The sequence below is a fragment of the Lepeophtheirus salmonis genome, chromosome 10 (genome assembly GCF_016086655.4).
Source record: "Lepeophtheirus salmonis chromosome 10, UVic_Lsal_1.4, whole genome shotgun sequence".
Taxonomy (NCBI): Eukaryota; Metazoa; Arthropoda; class Copepoda; order Siphonostomatoida; family Caligidae; genus Lepeophtheirus; species Lepeophtheirus salmonis.
The window spans coordinates 402,437-425,419 of NC_052140.2; the positions used below are offsets into that span (position 1 = coordinate 402,437).

Here is a 22,983-nt window from a genome sequence, read left to right on the forward strand (position 1 = left end):
TGGCATTCGGGCAAATTATGCAGCTGAGCAAAAATTATAAATTTTTTGGAAAAAAAATTCCAAATATTATGATTATTTATTTGTGGTAAATTAATTTTATTACAAATTATTTTGGGCAACACTAAAAAAAAGTTAGTCAACCCCTAAGAGGAAGTCGGAATTTCCGTTGAAAAATTCAAATATCTTCGCAACATAATTTTCTGTAGGTATAAACTTTGCTTTTTTGCTTAAGTTTTTCACATTTCCAAATGATTTAAGTCTTCATTAGGATGAGTTTTCCTGCAACACTAACGCCATACATCTGCAGACAAGTCATGCCGGATTTTAAACAGTCCCTATAAAATTGATCTAGACGTCATTTTTCTTTGAGATGGGTCCAAAAATAATTTCCTCAAAGATAGGAATTATTTATGTCTACTAAAAATCACTATGGTCTCAGACGGATCTAGGATTTTCACATCAAAAACCAACACTACTATTAACCACTTATCCATATGACTAGTGTTGTATCGCTCCTTATTTAGGAACAAGGACTGGGGTCCAGTCCAATCCCATTTGTCGGTCCTTCCTAGAGGTAAAATTGATCCCTCGTGATGGCAATGAGGGTGTTTTTCGTTCTTTTAACTATTCTGTTAAATAATAGAATAAACTATTTAAATATTTAACAATATAATAAGTTCGTATTATATTGAAAAAATAGTATTTTTTGCAAGATAATCTTAAACAAATTTCATATATCTTATTTGGCTAAATAAACCATGGATATTTTTGTTTGAAAAAATCCAAGAACCGACTGTTAAGGACCCGCCTTAAGGACTGACAGTCTTTAGGACCGATAGGATCGGTCCTCAGACTGCACTAGACCAAATTAATAAGGACCGACACAACACTACCTATGACGTATCCTACACAAGAGTATAAAATGTATTGTGATTCAAACAGGTTTGATAACAATAGCCCTTTTATGTGAAAAGAGTGATTTAAATGAATGTTTGTATGATAATAGATTCATTAAAACAATTATAATTTATTCAGCTCATATAGTAATCCATGCCTTGTAGTTACTCAACCACAATCCATGATCCAATGTCAGGTATTGTGTACGTCAATATCTGATTAAAATAACAAAGCAATGACATTTTAAATACTCAACACCTTATTTTTGTCATAAATGATAAAAAAGAAAAAGAAATCCATGATTTTTATTGGATTTTTTTTTTCTTTATAAATTTTCTGATTAGTGTTAATCTCCTTGGCAAACAATACAGTGTTAACATAACGGTTGGACTCGATTATTTCCATTATTTTATCCACATTAATCGATTATTTTTGACACACAAGCTCAAATTCATGAGTTGATCAAGTGTGCCAAATTTCAGCACATAATTCTTAGTCGTCCATGATATATATCTAAATTATAATTTTTTTTTTTTTTACAATAATTCTCGTCATATTATAGTATTGATAAAATACTTTTATTTGAATGGTTTTAGCCTAACCAATATAAAAAATCAACTGGATTCTACTCTGGGTGAGTCTGCTCCTTTTTTACAAAAGTATAATTTTGGCTAACTGAGTTTAAATGAGGCTGAGCCAGCGGCTAAGATGAGCAGTCGACCAAATGAGGTGACGACTTAGCATATTATCTGAAAACTTTCACGTTTTCACGTGGTCTCCAGGACCACAGTCTACACCGCCAACAAGTCCAAACTGGATCTGAAAAAGTTAAAGAAAATAGCCCAGGTCAATCCTCTCAAGTCCATGAGGGCCCATGCAAGAGATCTCGGGGTTTCACAACAGACTGTCCAGAGAACTATCAAAAAAGTGGATGGAAAGAGCCTTGTGTGGGTGGAGAGGCCACTTTTGACACCAGCAATGAAACAAACCAGCACTGGGACGCCATGACAGAGGACTAGGTCCGTAGCGGGTGCCAGACCTTCCCCCCCCCACCTGGAAGCCATCATGTGCCGCGAAGGTCGGCTACATTAATGATCAAGCGAGCTCAGACAAACTTCTATTTATGTTATTAATTTTGTTGAAATTATCTTATTAATTAATAAATAATATCTTCTTGAAGTTTATAATTCAAAGTGTTGAAATTTTAATGGACCACTCGGTATATAGAGGAAAAAAAATATTTTTTCCCAAAAAAAATCGTTCTTTTCTTTCCTTGGGTCGGGTACTCGTTAGGTGGCTGATTCTTTTCAACTACTTAATTATTATTAAATATTTTTAGGGAATTTTTAATAGCTGAACAAGAATTAATTTGAATTTTTACCAATCAACGTTGTTCAAAACACTGATTAGAGGAAAAGAAGCAGAAACCTTGGCAGCTGACAACACAATTAGTGAGGTAACACCTTAATAAGTATCTGTGATTTGTTTTTTGTTTTCTTTTTCGTGAATAAATATCATCAAATCAATCCAGAGATACAATTATTTCAAACTATATAAAACAAATAACAATAACTGTCCAAATTTAAATCACCGAGATAATAAAAAAATTAATGGGAGAAGAAGGGCATAAAATTCTATTTCTTGCTTGAATCAAGAACGTAAATAAAAAATATATATATATTTGGTTTCAATATCTTGTAGTGCTCTTGATCAAAGATATCAAACTATTTGTCTCTGAAAGTATATTTAGAACAAAAAACGGTAGATTTTAGCAATAAGAGTACAAAACAGCAGCGCATCAAACTACAAGTATTTGGTATTGCTCTTTAATGTGGGACTTTGAAAAAGGCCTAAATTTGAATAGGTATGATTTTCACTAATGTTATTATTTCAGTATCTCATTTTAACAAATTTCTTAATTAATTAAAGCTATAACGTCTGTAGCAACAACTTGAGTTGAATTTAATACAAATTAAAAGTACAGGGTCCACGGAAAGTCCTCTTAAATTAACTTTATAGAATATGTAAGGTTTCGATATATTATATTTAAACTCTGGGTCGAAACTAGATCAAAACAAACAGCTTTGAATAAAATAACAGCTATGTTAACGACAATGGCAGCCAAGAGAGAGACTATAATTAAGGAGTACCTGAAGAGCAAATCTCGACTAGCCATCTTGAGGAAAGTGAAGAGCCTGAAAGTCAACCCCATGCTCAACAAGAGAACCATTGAAAGGTGCAAGGAGACTCAATTTATCAAGGACAGATCCTGATCAGGTAGACCATGGTCAAAAAAGACACCCGGAGTAGTCAATGCAAGGATTATAAAGAAATCACATTAGGAAACTCACCAAGATGGCCTAAAATTTCAACTTGGGTGTAACAACAATGAAAGACCTCATACAAGATGTCCTTGGGATGTATCCCTACAAATTGAAGGACAACATCACCTGTCATGCAAGGTCAAGGCTAAAAGACTTGATAGAAGCAATGTCATTCTTCAGAAGCGGGGAACTGGAACGGTTCCCAACATTGTGTTCAGTGATGTGAAGATTTTCACTGTGGAACAGGCTTAACTCCCAAAATGATCGGATTTCGGCCAAAAGAAGTCATTGAGTCAACAGAGTGGAGAAACCACAGGCTGGGATGGTTTGGGCGCCAGGAACTGAGACAGGGAAGCCACCCTTGGTGTTTGTGACGGCCGGGGTGAAGATCAACACCGAGGAGTACATCAGCACCATTCTGGAGAAAGTTCTTGTTACCTGGGCCCAATAGCACTTCCAGATTGAGCCATAGACCTTCCAACAGGATGGTGCCCATTCTCGAGAAAAGAGCCTGTGTGACCCCCAGCAAGAATTTGGACGATCTGAAGGCCAAACTGGACCCTGCCTGTTACTCCATCATCCCCATGGAAATGGTGTGTGCAGCATGCAAGTCCCTTCCAGAGAGACTTCTGACTGTGGTCAAGGCTAAGGGTGACATTTCGAATGAAAGTTATGTTAAATGCTTTTGAAATTGTGTAGAATTATGTCTATAATTATATGTAAATTATGTAATTAATTATGTCATTGCTACTTTAATAAACATTTCAAAGAACTTTCTGCGGAACCTGTACGTTGTGTTTACATATAGGGTCCAGTCGTTATTTAACAATGAACTTTGGGTGCCTGCAAAAGCTACGTATACATTGTTTGTTTCTTTGTTTCTTCCAGCCAGAAGGTTTTGTTGTTAGTTAAAAAAAATGTTCCCGACTAGTATTCATTCCGCAATTGTAGAAATGACAGACACGGCTTTACTTATTCATTTTAAAAATGCTGTAGAAATAATATGACAGTGATAGTCTGAGAGTATACAAGATATAAATAGTGGTTGGTATGCTTGACTTATTTGACTAACTACAAGATGGTTTCGGGCCTTTTTTCTATTTCTTTTTGTATGAAAGGTTGCGTGATGCAATAAAGGAAACAATGTGCAGAGTGTCCTTGTTGCAATCCTCGCTGGAGAGTGACAATATTGAGATTGCAAACTATGTACTTCAACCTCAACAGAAACTGAGGAAGTCTGGATGTGATTATGAATCAACAGCAAAGCGTGCTGATCACAACATGAAGTCAAAATGCCAGAGGGGTTAGGATTTCATGGGAAATTTGCAAAAAATCATAGAAGATGCGAAGAGCTCAACGTTTACCTGGTTTTCCGATTTTTTATTTTATTTAATTATTGTTGGATCCACTGTTTTGGCCATCGAGCTCAACGGATTTCAACCACATAGACTTCTTTCTGTGGACACAGTTGAGTGATGCACCAACAGATTCTCCTGCAAAACGAAATGGCGAGCAGATGTTCAGGATAGGAATTCCGGAATCTGCCAAGGGAGACTGTCATCGAACCTTTTCCCATTTCCGAGGTCGAATCGAGGAGGAGGAGGAGGAGGGGAATATACCAGTTAATCCATGCGGCCCATTTCTTTATAAAAATGCTCAATTTTTTTAACAATCTTACAATAGTATCTTAATGTGATTATCCATAAGTGAAATTGTAACTTTTTAGCCGTTTTGAATATATTTGAGGCACTCTGCGATCTAATTATATTTGTCATAAATTAAAAACTTTTCATCGTGAGTGTCTACTAAAAACAAGGCTTTGAAAACTAACTTAAAGAAATAACGCATTTCCTTGTTATTATTGCATTTATTTTCAATATGCATGCAAACTAGGGTTGAACCTTTTTTTTTTTTTTTTTTCAATTCGATCTTCAGTGATTTCTTCTTGAACCATTTGAACTGATATTCCTCTCCAGACCGCGATATTGGCTCCGTCATATCAATTTAATCGTTTTCCAACCGTCAGCTGATTTGTTTGTTCTCAAACTATGAACCAATGGTCTCCCCTATTTGGATTTAAGAGTTGTAAAAATATCAATTATATATAACACATTTAACTTCATATGCCGTTACAATTATACAACACAACTGACGTCATCAACTATTTATCCATAGAATCGATCTAGACCTAAATATAAATTATACCTATTTTTTCATTGGGACTGACTTACATGAATTTTTGGGTCATAAAGGATTTATTTTATTGACTGATATGGACCACTATTCCAGTCCAAACCGTATTTTCAGACTGTTGACATGAATTTAATCGCTTTTAAATCTTTTGATTTAGACTGAACTTCTTTAAAGGTGCTAATTAGTTCGGATCACAAAAAATTATAAAGGTCTTGGATCGAACCCCAATAATAATACATACATAGGTTCACAAATGTATGTTGCATTTTTTTATGGGCACCGTGAAATTAACATTGACATGGATTTGAATGCAAAAGTATCTATTTTCTAGTTTTGATAGGTATGTTTGTTTTTTTGTAGTTTTTTTTTCTTTTCTTTCTTCAAACAAGATAAGGGCCTACTATCTAGTATATTATCTTAATACATAGATAACCATATGAGTGATGGAAGAATTAATAAAAAAATCCCTAAGCCGCTTCCGATGTGATTCCAATAAAAATTCCAAAAAAATAATGAGGACATAAAGAAGGATTACTGTTTATAAGGACGAGGAAGTAAGAATTCACCTATCGGAGTCATAAGTCTTTGTCGAAAGAACTTATAAGGTACTGGCACCTTATTCATATTCTTAGTTGAGGCTCAAAGAAATGTAACAAACTTTATCTTCAACCATAAACACTATGAGTAAAGTTCGAACCCTATAATATAAGTGGATAAAAAGGTGGGGAATATTACATGCGGCAAAATCTCCTGGAAGCGGATTTACCGAAGGTAAATACGCTATAGATATTTGTAAAGATGTCCTTTTTGTATTGAAAAACTATATTTAGAAATTTAAAAAGATTTTAAAAGTGTTGCCTGTACTCTTTTTCCTTCTTTAATAGATCATTTTGGTGTTCACATCTGCTACATAAATAAAAATTATCACCTTTGATTGCAGTAAATGTTTCCAAAATGGTTAATAAATTAAATATATATGTATTTAGATACAAAAATCCTGATTTATTTATTTACTTGATAATTATTAACGGCCAAATACTTTTATAGCATACTATGAAATCTATTTTCAAATTTGAGGGATGGGATGAGATACTCACGAATATTAACTATGATTTAGAACCTTCCATTAATTAATGTGACTCTAATTGGTTCCGTTATGACCTTTTGAATATAATTTGTCATATTTATAGCCACAGATATTTGTTAATATGTATTAAAACGGATATCTCAAAAAATAAAGCGAGTTGATCCGATCTAGCTTTACTCCGAGAGGATCAATGTTCTTTACTTATGCATTATACACTATTATAGGATTAGACACCATTATTATTAATTTTCCAAACGCTCTGAATCATGTCCGACAACATTTCTTCTGCATCCTATGTCGATATTCGACCTTTCCATTATGACGTGACACTTTATTCTGTGGATGAGGAAGAGCAAAAGATGGTTCGTAATTTTTACTAATCTTCACCTTCAAGAATCCTGTGGAAAGAGAGGTCCATACTCCAAGTGGTTTTCTACACAAGAAGTTACATTTTGTAGGGATTCGTCCATGGAAATAGAGACAATTTCCAAGGATTCTCTCGAAATGTATGTTCTTGGACATATTTTTTTTTTTTTTTCAATTGATGAAAAAGACGACAAGATGAAGCTTTATATTAAAGAGAAGCATGTTTACCAAATCACTTTTTCTTTTTTGATGGGAATGTCCGAAAGTATCCTTTGTCATTTACATACTCATTATGTATAAAATGGCCTAACTTTGAGGATACATAAACTATTGATGATCCATCAACCAGCCCTTACAATAAATCTATTCATGAGCGACGGGAAGGTATCAATATATTTCTTGAAAACCTAATGAATGAACATGGTGTATTTATTGATGGAAGGTTACCTTCTCATTCGGACTTCAAGGTTGTTTGTTCGCTTTCCAAGTCATAGGAGTAAATATACCTGAAATATACTACAATCATCCCATGATTTTGGTTATGAAAGATTTTGTTGTAAAAATACATTTTTGAAACATTGGAAGACCCCATGTCCACAATTAGGAATCATGGGAAGGCGGAGTGACGTTTGCCATATATGTTACAATCATTCGAAAACTTTAGCCTCCTTGTTTTGGGAGTCCATCCTAAAAAAATATCTAGACGAATGGACATTAAATATTGATAGTTCCATTAAAAAACATTTGGAATGTGTTCAAATGGAAAGAAAAGACTACAACACTCATGTCAGTTATGTTAAATATAATAGGGATGAAGTTCAATTGTTTACAATTGACTTTTCGGAGGCTAATTCCATTCTATATTCATCCATTCAAAGAGGAAATAATCATTTCCTATCTTTATATAAAATTAATTCATTTTATAAATACTTAATACTTTATTAATATAAGAGGAATCAAAAAATATCCCGTATTTATGTTCTCCTCTGATCATTCTTGAATTGTAAAAATGAAGGAATGGTTTAATAGTCAAGAAATTAAATAATTAAGCCTATTAAAGAATTGCATTTCATCTAAAGAATTACTACTTCTGAACAGAAGAAAGAAAATAATATCTAGAAAGAAATATAGTTCTAACTAATGGAGCACGAATCCATCCCAAACTTTCAAGTGTAAGTTTCCGTTGACTAACCGCATATTTCTATGCACTAATCTTATTTTAAAAATTAAAGGTTCCCCTCTTTATAGATATAATAGATTTTCATCCCTCCGAAAAAGGTAACTGATACCCTGACAATGACAACGTGCTTCTATTTTCTCGATATTTTGGTCTGCAATGTATATTCCATTACATATAAATAGTCATTCGGAGCTGTTAAGTGATTGTGTGTTTTACAAAATATATAATAAACCTCTTAACTTCTGTAGACTTATGTTGAAATATCTGAATGTCGTTGAAATTCCCAAATTTATTAAGTCGGGAATCCTTCTCCAAACAGCTAAATTGCTTGTTATCATATTGGAATATAATTCTTGTAAAGGTCTAAGATCTCAACACGAATAAATAAATTATTAAATGTTTTCCATACTAGATAATTACAAGTTGTTGTTTTTTTACAGAAAACAATAGTTAAAATGTAACGATATACGATTGTATTAAAATTGATTGACAAAATAATAAAGGGTCAATGATATTCTTCAAAATTTACATTATCTATTTATTTTTTTATCTTATTGATTAATTCGGTTTTATTTTGGACATGCAAATGCTATTTTGTTATTGTGATTCTTGTCAAGCGAGAAGAAAACTTCAAAGTCCTTCTTATTAATTATTAGCTGTAGAACCATTATTGGTCTGTATTACAAACTATTCAAGCAATATAAAAGTGGGAAATCATTAAAAAAAATTAATTTCCAGAGTATTATTCAAATTTACATTATAAAATATATGTCTCTCTGGAGAGATAAGTAAAAATCAAAAGGCAACAGAATACAAAATACAATTACGGGCCAGTGTTTTCCACACATATGTGACGACATTAGATTGGCCTTGCTTACTTCTGTCAAATTACAAAAGTCGTGAGTAACAAACCTTTATTATCCACTACCTTGGGACTTACTCTGATTTCCATCGTCAATTCTACTTCACGTTCACCAAGGAATTACACTTATGACTACGCAACAAATTTTCAGTGTGAGCCTTCATCTTTTGGCACTATCCATTACTTTATACGTAGTTGTTCTATCCACAAGAATAAAGCAGGTTTGAATAATAGAAAAACATGGTTTTGTGATCAAAAATCAAATGAATCACTCGTTTTTTTCTTAGTTTTTTGTTTTTTTGTGTAATAAACATTCTATCAGTGAACATCAATTTTTTTTATCTTTCGTTCTTTTAATATTTTTATCTAAATGCACTGCACGTCACACAAAATTCGATATTTGTGCATTTTTGGTTATTCAAATAAATAAGGTAATAAAATTAAGGGATAACTACCACTATTGAGATCCCTTTGCAAATAATTTGTGATGGAGTATATCTTGCATATATAATGGTTTTTAAAGCTATGTATTAGGGGGGCTTGTGATTAAGGGGTTAGTTTTTTGCCAAACCTTGTTAACATATATATATATACATATGGGGTTTTTTTATCTGGATCTTTCATTTACAGTGATGTAAATCCTGTGACTATTGAAAATAAAATTCCTTCTTTATTTTACCAATTACAAATTAATGGGCCTTCTAAAAAAACACACCGGATTTACATCATTGATTATATATCTCTTGAGCCAAGGGGTTCATGCCTTATGTCATGTAAGTATGTACCTATAACATATCCTATGATCCGCATGGAATTTTAATTAAGTGATAGTTTTAGGAGTATGTACCATTGTTGAGTTGTGTGGCGAATGAGATTTGGATTGACAGATGTATTAAAAAATTATTTGTCAATCAGTTGTTATAGTCTATAAATAATAGTAACAAGGATGCATAAGTTAATTACACAAAACATTTTCAATGCCTGAGGATGGTCATTTCCAGTTATGGTAATTAGGAGCCTTTTGGGGAGATTAAAAGAAAGGAACCAAAGATCAACATGGAACGCTGACAATATGACAAATGCTTTTAAGGAGGGCAGCTTAGCTGTCATTACTTTGTATTAGATCAGCTACAAGCATCCATGAGAGGAAGATCATCCCATTCTGTGTATAGAAAGAACATATGGGATGGAATTACTCCGATTTCGATCCTCAATTCTACTCTGAGTCCAACAAGGACTGACGCTAATTAGTCCCTCCGCGTTACTCTCCATCTTTCATAAGCAGAAAAACTAGTTCATACGGTATACTTACTTACCCCCCCCCCCTCAATAATTAAATAAAAATAAACCTGTTTAGATTGTCTACTAGAAAAAGCCGCTCCTGCCTTATGGGAGGTATTTTATACACATCTGATCATGTTTGATTGTTATGTTACAGAAGGACTGTCCCGTCTCCAATCCTCCTCATTCAGCCTTGATATCGGCCATTGAGTAAAAAAGTATAAGGGCTTGCCCATCAGGCTAGTGACCCGGCTATTACACTATTCCTTGATTAATAATAGAGTATAATCCATAATCCCAAATCTAGTATTATACATAAAATTATACAACAAGTATTAAATACATGCAGTCTATGCCTAGACCCATAATCAATTACGAGATTAAGTTTTTAACGACTTTATTTTCTTTTTTTTAATTGATTACGGGTTGTTTTTTTTCTTCAATCCTCTGACGGTTTGATTGAAAAGTCCATTGTATGTACATATGCCTATTTTATGCCTTATAAGTCTACGTCTTCACTCTACAGGCTATTAATTTTTGGTACTATGAGTTAATCATCTCCGAATCTTTGCAGAGATAATACAATGGGGTGGGAAAAATTTTAACATTAAATATTTATAAATGATTTTTGAATGAAAAAATGGCGTCCTTTGGCCGAGAAAAAGGCTGTGTTCATATGATCACACTAGGCAGATCTGAATACATTTTGAAAGGAGTATTGCTAGATTTCATTGTTTTCAAAAATTGTTTACACTGTTCTACAATTACATACTTATATAAATGTAAATTATTTAAAAAATTTCAAATATTACTTTTTTTCCAAAAAATTCAAAAAATTAAGTCAACAAAGTACTAATTGTTTTATACTTATACTCCGTTTTCAAAAAGAAAGAAATACAATTTCTTGTTGATCCTTGCCGTATAAATATATACAACTAGCCATCTAATTATTTATATGAATACATTTTGGCTATAACATAGTCATTGTAATTGTATTGCTACGCGTTTAAAATAATATTACTGAGTAAATATTATAATACAGTATCGAATAAAATACTGTGAATGATTATGATAGACGTATGGGAATACTTAGGAGATAAATAACAACAATTGACTTATTTGGCTAACTACAAAATTGGAATTCTATGTTATTACGAGTTTTTGTCGAGTTCAAGATCATCTTCAATGTAGAAGAAACTCAAATTATTGTAATAAAAAAGGACGAAATAAACATGGTAATGACGATATTAGAAAGGCTAGGCAAACTCCGAAATACTATCTAATAAGCCCAACTCCTCGTAGACCTATAAGACGGCGATTGAGACTTCCATCGAACACACCAGAATTAAGGACAGTAATCAGGAAGAAACTGAACAAGAACTCGTGCAAAGATTCTTTGGATTACAAAAAGAATCTCAAAACTTCTTACACAACTGTGACTTCTACTGGAATTACGACGATAAAGTAATACACACCAAATTACATCGTGAGGAAGAAGAATTGAAATTAACAAAATTTTGGCCTATACCAACACTACTAAATGAAAAATATTATTTCATTACTTCTAAATAAGAATATTTAGCAGTGCAAAGAACACGCACCAACTTTCAGGTTGATCGGTTGATATTTCTTTCTGTTTAGAATTTATTTGAATCCTGGAAGTGTAGTGATTTTCAAAAAATGGACGGAAAATAATTTCGTGTGTTGATTAACTGCACCTTCGATTAGAACAGTTTATAAGTGGTTCCAAACATTTTGGTGTGGTCATATGGGCACAAGTGAGGCTGAACGCTTTGGACGCTCTGTTGAAGTTACTACTGCAGAAATCATTGATAAAATCCATGATATGGTGATGGAGGACAGAAGAGAGAAGGTATGTGAGATTGGTAATGCTGTGGACATCTGGATTTGGAACTCTATTTCCATTAATTTTGAAACCACAACTGCTGATGTGTGAGCTGGTGCATTGTAGTGATGGAAAAGTAATTTTTTGTGGGCCAATCGTTGGCACTTTTCTGTCAGCTCAGTTTTCAAACGGTCCAATAAGAATGAATAATATGCACTTGTAGGGTTCTACCCCTTTTCTAGATTGTCGATGAGGATTATTCCTTGCGAATCCAAAAGGCAGTCTCCATAATTATTTCCGGCCAATTCATCGATTCAAACGAATGCTAACTGAAGGAAATAGATCGATCTGGCTGAGAGTTGGTGTGTGAGACCTTCCAAGTACTAACTAAACCACTAATAATGCGACCACGACAATTATCAACTACTTGGAGTATGTTTTGAAAGTTTTGCTCGTTTTTTGATTGCCCTATATAATAATTACAAGGCTTCACTTCCCTCTCTGCGGTATCATTTACAACAGATAGGTATTCCAGGATGGATTTTATATTAACATAACTACTGTTAGATTTCCATTTAGATACAGGCGCCTTTAAAAAATCGGAATTGATATTAATTATTTGAAATAATCCCAAAGTATCTGACCCAATGAATTCTGACAAATTAGTTGTATTTTCTTTAGGTACGAGTGTAAATTTTGGTTTTCTGTTTAATCGTTTTAATTGTTTTTCCATTTCGAGAACTTTAATCGTAATCCTCATTTTTGCAGTTTCATCGATTGATTCACTAAACAATGCTAATTGAACCAATTCTTCCATCAAAAACCAGATAATACCACCCCATTGCTGTAATAGCAACTCCTGACAAGGTTAGTTATAAATTTTTATATTCTAGGCTAGTACGAATTAGATTTAAACTATTTAATAGAGCATAAGTCGAAGATTGAGCATTCATCCATCAAGGAATATAGCAATATATTGGCTGAAGCATAACTTAAATTAATCTGCGTTACGTCAGCGTTGCTTGCTTTGATCAATGGTAACGTTATTTCTGTCAGGGCTGTGATTGAAACACTATTCCTGACGGCAGACTCAACAACGTTGAGATTTTTAAGAACATCATAAGGCCAGAAGCCTGTACATCCAGATTTAACAATTGTCCAATGTTATCGATCTTGGTACATAGTCGATGTGTCAAAAAATATGATAAAGAGAAAGATAAGAAAAAATGTTGTTGTTTTTTTGGTAAAATAACACTGATTAGAAATAAGAATATGCCAATGTTAGATATTCGCCAATTTGTATGAAATTCTGGATTCAGCCTCAGTATATCAAACCTCAAGAGTACAAATGCCCAGCAAGATTGTAGGAGTTTGGGGCAGAGAGATCATCCTACTACAAAACGATCTATTGAATGTCCATGGAAATTACTTCAAAAATGTAATCAAATTTAGGGACAAATTTGGAAAAATAATTTCACGGAAAGAAGAAACATATATAAATTTATAAGGAAAACAGGAAGGTATATTAGAGGAATAGAAGGTTCTTAAGAATCGCCAGAGAAAGTTGAAAGAACCAACTCCGAATATACCAAATAGAAAAATATATCTCGATAGCAACCCAATTAAAAGAGTATGGTTTAGGATATAACTTAAAACTTAAATTATTTATTCATTTACATTTGAAGGAAGAGAGGTTGTTCTATAATATTAATATATAACTTCCGTATAAATAACTACAAATGTAATCCATGTCAAGGTTAATCTAAGTTGGTCAAGTTAATGTCACTTAACTTAACTCTGATAAGTTAATTAGTTAGCTTAATTAACTTTTATCTTAACTAGCTAATTATTTTAACAGCTTCATTTTTACTATAACTTAGCTAGTTAATTTTTTATTGATCAAAATTAACTCTTAACGTAACTAGTTAATTTTTTAAACTGCATTATCTTAACTTTAACCATACTTGATTAAGTTAAAGTTTAAGTGAAAATCCACAGAGACGTCGTTGAACGTGTGCCACATTAGCCTCCTTTGATAGTTATCATACGATATCGTACACGCGTTATAGTATAACTTTGTATTTCCATTAACCTTGATTAATGTATATTATATTTTGTATAATTGTGTAAGATAAAGTATATATTACCAGTTAATTAAAGAACCTTAAACCCATAATTGCACATGCAATATTTCATTAATAGGACTACATTGTTATTTCTTAGATCAAAATATGTATATGATATACATCAGGGATCACTATATACAGTGCACCCATCCTATGACTGTTTTCATACATTTATACAGATAAACAAACTTTTTTTTATAAAAAAGAGTACTGGTATTTAACTATTTATTACTTTTCTAAGTCATGAAAAAAAAAAAAATCAAGATATAGAAAATTATCATGTTCAATCCAGGACTTTAGTTTTTTTAATTTTATAAAATTTCATATTAAAATCATACATGATCAAAAAAATGCTCAAAAAATCAGAAGAAACAAATTGAACCCAAACTGAACTTATACAAACGTGTTCTAAACACTAAATTCGTATTTTAGTGCAACAACTTTTGTAAATGTAGGCACGATGTATAATATCTAGCAAACCGATCATTGTACTTTCGCGGCTTACCTACTGAACTCGCTAAAAGTGCTCCATGTACTCAGGGGTACTTATTACTAGTGATGAAAATTGTATGTATTTTGGGTATGTTAAAAATAAGAATCCGAAAAACAACAATTTCAAGACTGTTTTGGAGGTGAGCAGCTGATCTATTATGACGTTTCTTTAGATGAGCTACAATCAGCTGTGGCAATGGAGGATAAGGAAATAAACAAGGACATTAATTAAAGAATTACTCCAATGACGATCCTCAATTCTATTCGGAGTTCAATAAGGAATTACAATTATTTTCAATCTTTATAAACGCACAGGAATGTTCAATCAGGTTTTGAATATAATTGAATGTAGTAGGAAAAGAAGTTCACTTCTGAAGAATTAAATAATAATCAAAGGAAATTAAATGAAAGTTGAGTCTTCAGATTACCAAGTCCAAAAAAGTGGGGTTACTAAAAAATAAACACAATTTACAACACTACTTATTAAGCTCTAAATAGTTATTTTTTCAGGTGAGCAAAAATATAATAAGATGTAAAATAGTCTAAAGACCGTTAGTAGAGCTATAAACCATTCCAAATTCGAATGTGGAATTGGGGTCGGGATTTTTATTAGAATCGGCACCGGAATCGTGATCGTATAATTCGTGAAAAACATCCTTTCAAGTGCCCAAAAATGTCATAATAAAGGAAAACAGAGCTGGAGACTAATTCAGGTCCAGATTCCCTTTTTCAAAAATTAAGGAAGGATGGACTACCTCTAACTATCTATTAAAACAGCTAGAAAGAAAGTGAATACTTTCTTTGGACCAAAAGGAACCTTTTGAGACCTTAAAAAAGCTTAAAAACTAAGCTCTATTCTAATGTACATGGATAAGTTTTGGAGAAAAAAAAGGAGTACGGCCATTTTTGTCAATACCTTTATCGAACATGAATTGCAAGATTTAATATTTTGATTAATAGAAATATAAAAATATATGTAAATTCTATCCGTCCTTCACAAATGTTATCATGACCAAAAAATTTATAAAAAAAAGACACATTTGAATAATATTCAAATAATTTTTCACAAATAATTAATTATGATAATATATCGCAAAATCTCATTTGAATATTTATGTATTCTGTGAATCCTTACAGGAGGGATTCACAAATTGAATAATATATGACGTCGTTACCTTTATTGTATCACACAACCATTCCTTCGAGAAGAAACATAAATAAAAGGCCCAAAATCAGATGGCAGCTGTTAGCATATTCATCTTCCCAACTATGTAACTATTACCGAGTGGTCCATTAAAATATAAACACTTTGAATTTTAACACTCTACAAGATATAATTTATTAATTAACAATGGAATTTCAATAAAATTAATACTAAATATAATTAGATGTGTGTCTGAGGTTTTCTTAATCATTAATGTATCCGCCCTTAGCGGCAATTATGGCTTCCAGACGTCGGAAGGACTGGCACCCACTTTGGATGTAGTCCTCTGTCATAGTATCGCATTACTGACTGTCAGTAGCTTTGAGGGCCTCAGTGTTTGGATAAAGGACCATGCAGGCCTTCCCCTTGGCATGCACCCAAAAGGAGTAGTCAAGGGGATTCGTATCAGGGCTGTAGGAGGGGCCAAAAGTGTGAAAAAAGAGTTTGAAAGAACTCAAAAGAGTGTTGCAACGGAGGAGATGGGGTTCATTCATTGCTGCTGTCAAAAAGGGCCTCTCCACCCCCCCACAAGGATCTTTCCGCCCACTTTTTTGTCAGCTCTCTGCACAGTCTGGAGTGAACTGTGAGATCTCTTGCATGGACCCTCAATGTCGAGCTTATTTGTTTAATTTTGAGAAATATTGAGCTCCGAGGGTCGGAATTTTTTTCTGTCAGGCGAGAGATATCGTATATAAATTTTGAACAGTTCTGAAAAATATTTGGAGATAGTTCAACGGCTACAAAAGATTTGACGATTAAAAGAAAAAAAGTGTTTTGATCTGAATATCATCTAAGCACTTCTAGTTACAACAAACCTTATAATACAAGAAATTTAACTGAATAAATTTGCATTCGAAAAGGTGTTTTTTTTTTGGTTTTCCTACCTTTGGTTCTAATTGATCAAAAAAGAAAAGATTCCCATAACTTGCATTTTTTGGTATATGTAAGTTCCATTTGTCCACTTGTAAAATAAACTTTATCCATATTTACAATTTTTGTTTCCCAAATCATTATCAATGGTCATTTTTTTACTTGAAGTAGACAGAACAAGTTAAATTAATATAATATAATATGGGCTTTTTCTGACCTTTTTTATTTAAAAACCTTTATAGCCTAAATTCATCTTTAATATCCAAAACCTTTGAAGTAGTCGTAATTACGAAATATTCTGGGCTAGGTATTTTTTTTATTCACCTTTCTCTTATATGTACAAAGCAATTACGTAAATAAATATACATATATGAAGAAATAACTAAAATGTTTATGTAAGAACTTTCAATAAATAAAAAAATACCCTGTTTAATGCTAGCAGTGTATTCAAGTGTGTGTGTGTGGGAGGGGAGTTCAGTGTCATTAATTTATTTATTTTGAAAAAGTGCATTAATAATATTAATTTTTAAAAAAACATCATAAATAAAACACATCCATAAAAGTTACTACATAAAAATAATTGAAACCAAAAATAAATACTAGCAATCAAGAGTCCGGGCTAGAAATCCTAAAACTTCTGAGGATTGACTTTAGTAGCTTCTTATGTTGGAGTGATACCGATGGATAGAATTTCATTTCAGTTCTTTCGCCACCGGGATTCAGGACTTGTCACCAGCATTGGGGATTTTCAAGGAAAGGATGGTATATCTAGTAGCTGATGCCATGAAAATTGCTCTAAGATCGTAAGGGTATACTGCCTCATAGGATGTAAATGTTCCTGCAATTACTGCCTTTGAGTTTAATAAAGCAAAATCTATTGCTCTAGACTTCTTTGGAGACTAAACCTTCCATTAAATTTAATCAAAGCTTCCATACTCTTCGGATTATCTCACAGGTCCATTTTCCAGACACTTGATGTTGATGGCTACAAATATTTGCAGAATTTTGACATCCCTCCAATAGATAGCTCATTTGATCCATATATATTAATTACAGAAAACGTTACTTCATTGATGTTCATAAATATTTTATTCCAGTCACTCCTGCGGACTAATCCTTTACAAAAATAACATCATTTACTTTTTTGGTGACTACATAGTGTGCCAGAACATCTCTACTTTTGTTATCTCCAATAAAAAAGTCATAAAACTTTTTTGGAAGGCAGAGAGTACAATTTGGATTGCAAGAGGATGAAACTTTTGATTTTATGTCTTCAAGACAAATAATGGCTGGATCCAGGGACAGAAGATGGTTCATTAATCCATGCCACGATCTTTTCCGCCCCTGGTATTTAAAGAAAGTATTTTTTAATGCCCATATTCAATTAAAATCATTGGATAATATTTCCAAAAAAAAACTCGGTGATTCCGGTCTGTTTTCAATTCCCAGAATATAAAAGTTATAGATCTTAATTAATAATGATAGATTTCGAAATAAAGCAAAAACCCAGACTTTGATGCCTGAGGTGAGGATTCAGAATCCTTTTCAGAATGTGAGGCTTAGTTCTTTTACCCATCGATAGTGAACGAGTGCGATATTCCAATACCTTTGACAAATCAAGATGTTCCGTTTTTAGGACTATCCATACTTCGCCTTTTGCATACCTCATCCGAAAGGACGCCATCAGATTGTGGGATTATGCTATTGTTGGTCATGTTAAAACTCAGGACGACATCCCTCGGTGTAATTTCAATTATTATATTATTTTTATTGATGATAAAATGCCTAGAGGGATCATTATTCGCAGCCTCTCCATCTTGTGGGGCATTGCCTTTGTTTTATATAGTTCCTCCTCCTCAGGTACCAAAGATGGTTCTTTGGAGGGGGTAATAGAATCAGTATTAGGATCATCATGTGGGACTTTGCCTTAGTCTTTATAAGAGGTGATAGGGTGTTCGAACCCGCTCATATTATTATCATCAATCACTCCCTCCTCCTCAGGCATCGACCCGGGTTCTTTGGAAGGGGTAATAGCATTAAAATAAGAACTAATGCCATTATTTCTCTATTTCGGATGACAGGAGTTCTGAACTTGTTTTTGTTTTTTTAATGACTTTTCGTTATTCAAAGGTTCTGGCATGAGAGTTTGACTCCCAAATATTTAAGTTTGACCAACAGATCTTGAATTGGCACAATTTGGGGGATGGAGGACGGATTTGTAACTATTTCGACGATATAATCGCTATCTCTCCAAATATATCTGTAATTTGAATATTTTTCCTCCAGTTTTTTTGTGCATTGGGTTCTTTTTCGGATAGTGGTCCGATATATCAACCCGTTGATGAAAAGTGCTTCAAGAATTCTTTGAGTATTTTTGTTGTAAAATCTTCCCAGTTTTTGCATTTTAATTTATGTTGAGCAAATAACGGCCTTTCTTGAGTTTCATTCAAACCCTTTTTGATTATGAATTTAATAGACTCTCAAATAGAGCTAATCCAACTACATAGTTCCTCGAAAAAGTACCATGAGTGCTTCAATATATATTTTTTTTATGTTGACTTCGGTATGTCTTTAATGGAAGAATATTGTTAAAATCAGGTCTTATTAGATGCACTCAAGGCTTAATTTATTTTGAAGATACTATAAATACATGAATATTGCTCAATCCTTGCTCCTCTATGTCTGTCAATTTGAATTGAGATCGAAATATCCAAATTTTTAGGCAGTATAAACCACGTTTGATTGCCATCAAACGTGGTTTATAGCACCAACTGATATAAATTTTATACCTTGTGGATGCACATCATCAAGGAATATATTTACCAGGCTTAGGATTTCTTTATTTTTCTGGATATCTTTTTAACATCAGAAGAAGACGTAGGGCCAAAAATATGACTGGTATGATTAATTCCATAATATGGTATCCACAAGCTAGAAGTAGAAGGTTTTTCCCTTTCTTTTTTGTGAAGAAGAACACAAGCAGTCCTACCCATATTTGAATTTGTTGTTTGAAAGCACATGACTTGAATGATCACGTGTTTTCCGTCATTCAAAATTTAAACTAAATAGGAGTGCTCAGAAACATTATCTCAGTTTAAAATAAAATAAAAGTTTAATTACTTTACTTACTGATTAAAATTTGGCTATTAAGACTTTGATGGACATGTAGCAAATATTGCAAGTTATTTGCAAGTCTTTGCTCTTTTTGAGCAATTAGCACAAAACGTTAGTAAAAAAAACTATAAATATTTTCGATAGTAAATGAAATTTAGTTACATTTCTTATATCATAAGATTTGTTGTAACACGAAGTGATGTAATGATATTCAGGTAAAAACAGTCATTTTTGAAAAAAATCGTAGCATTTCAAAACTTTGGAGCCATTGAGCTATCTCTAAATATTTTTCAAACCCGTTCAAAATTTATATACGATTTTTTTAGCTTAAAAGAAAAAAATTGCTACCCTCGGAGCTCAACATTTCTTAAATGTTAAAAATAAGCTTCGTCCTAGCCCTCATGGACTTTAGGGGATTGTCCTGAGTGTTTCTTTTAAGTCCTTCAAGTCTATTTTGACCTTTCATGACAGTTTCTAACTGGCTGATGGCGTAGACAGTGTCCTGGAGATGCCCAACAGCTTGGAGTGAGCGAATGGAAATTCGTCAATCAAGTTCAAGTTTCATTTTCTCGACTTATACGTAAACTAGAGAGCTCAAATTTGTTTTGTTTTGTAACTAACTATTTATGCTTTAATGTATCGAAATTTGAATTAATTTCAATAGCTCAACCTTCATCAATTATTCAATTAGTAAGTGTTCCGAATTCAATGGACCACTCGCTAATTCAACCAATCAACGTCCGGAATACAGGTTCCAAGAAAAGAAGCTGAAATATCGACAGCTGACAACAAAATACATTGTATATTTTTGAGTTGGCGAGGTAGTTTTTTTTGTGGGAACTTCCATGCAAGGCTTAATTCCAGAGTTGAAATTGGAGGTGGACCTAAGTATTACAAGGTAAAGAGATTGAGATATTCCCTTATTTAACACTATTATTTTGTTTAATTCGGGAGCTAGAGGTACCTGAAGGGATCATAGTCTTGTGTTTGGATCCATTTAGGGTCATTCATACTATAAATTAATATTATAGTTGTATGTATGTCCCTAATAAAAACGCATAACCAGAGTATTTCAAAAATGGAGACTGATACAGGCTTTAGACATAAAATAAAAGTTGTTCAAAATTTTAAGTATGTATCATTCTGATCAGACCAAATTCCTGGGGTTTTATTATGGTTGAAGGAGGAACATATTTTTAATTATAAAGGATAAAGGAATTGAAAAACTTATAATGTTGTCTATCGACAAGTTTTCGACTAAATTCTGGAGTTATTCCTCCTAGTATAGTATATTATTTTAGATCTGCACCCTTGAAACAAAAAAGTAAGTATAACCAGATGCGCCTACATTCGAAGAATTTTTGTTTTGTATCCAAATATTTTTTCGCCAAGAGGAAATTTTTTTACGAGGAAATAGATGTAATGAATATTTTGTTGAAGCTCTTTATTTTCTACAAAAAAGTACATTCGAGCAAATTATGCAACAGAGGAAAAATTTTAACTTTTTCAAATTTTTTGAAAAAAAATCCAAAAACCAAATCGTTCTCCCTCTCAAAAAAAATATAATCCTGCGGACGCCCCTGCTAACATCTACAGCCGTCGTAGATTGCGTTCCCTAAAGAGACTCTAACTAAGGAAAGAGTGGACATCAATAGAAAAAAAATTATCAGAATGAATATTGATTCGAATAAAATGTCATCTTGCGCTATGAACATCTTTGGACACGCGTTATTCTTAGGGATATGATTAAATAAATTTGATGAAAAGTTCATAGATTTCTCATAGTTAGAGAGAACAACCGCTGAGCATTTGCAGGATCAGAAATATCAGCGGCTCAATGCACTGGGTCTGAAGAAGGAGAATGTGTATGACGCTATTAATAGTAGGTAGTATGTTACACAAAAATTTCAATTTCATTTTTTTTTTCCCTTTTAAACCGCTTTTATCTAATAGATAATAGTAAAAACATATTTTGATACTAAAATCATGTCTCTAGCTTCAATATTGAGGAAGTTATAGTCAATTTATCATCAGAATTTCCCGCCTTTCTTTCGTACTGTTTATCTTATGACCTACACCAAAATCTGTGATCTAATAAAATATGACATTTCAATAAAACAACACCACTTTCTTAAGTATCAAGAAAATTGAATAAAATTTTCATGAATTATAGAGTATAGCATTGCGTAAAAGATGACACTTTTAAATACCTACAATTGAATTGTATAATATGAAATTCCAGTATATTCTCCCACCCTCTCCAGACAATTAATGATAGTTATTGAAACAGAAACAAAAGAGGTAAAAAATTAGGTCAAAGTACATACTTTCATATTGTGCAGCATTAAAGATTGAAGGTGCTAATGTCGGATTAAAATTGATGTACTTGGCATCCACAAATTGATTAAAAACTTCAAAAAATAGTGAATAAATTAATGCACTAACATCCATCAAAATTTATATTTTGTCCATTACAATTTGCCTGTAACTTTGAAGACTATTTTGAGACAAATTATTAACCAGCGCATGGTGCGATTAAACGAAGCAACAGGATTAAAAAAAAAAAATCTACATGAAAGATTAAGAATTTATCTACATTAAATATAAATGACGTGAAATGGATTTTTCTCATTTAAGCTATGAAAGTTCAGCATTTCTATGGAAATCCTGAAACCCCTTCTAACTTCCGCACACGCCTCCTGCAAGATTTGCCCGCTCCGTAGTTCGCCATTTTGTAACATACCTACAAATAACAAGTCATCTAACATCAATGCTCTACAAGGAACAATTAAGAAAGTCGTTCAATGAACACTGTACTCGCCATGAAAAGCCCACAAATTGAATTTGGGGATTGCAAATACTAGCAAAATGTAGCAAATTCGGAATTACATGACAATGATTAAGGAAACAGTCATTTTCTTTAATTATCCTCCTAAATAAGAATAGTGTAAAGAAATTGCTTGGACTCTCTCGGACGAGATGGTGCGAGATACTTTCAGAAATTTTCCGATTTTCGTTTCAAAAATGAGTACCAGGTTCTCGAAGCCATCTAATGATGCCATAATGAGTCTTTCTGAACAGTTGCTCGATCTAAAACTAAAAGGAGCTACAGTATTCTTCCACGCCTCATCCAAAAGTTGG

At 32.8% G+C, this 22,983-nt stretch overlaps 1 protein-coding gene across 1 annotated transcript in view; it reads right to left on the reverse strand.

The window, feature by feature from the left end:
- The window catches only part of LOC121125525 (uncharacterized), a 106,800-nt gene that overhangs the window by 77,080 nt on the left and 6,737 nt on the right, over positions 1-22,983 (reverse strand). The gene's annotated exons all lie outside the window — the stretch shown is intronic.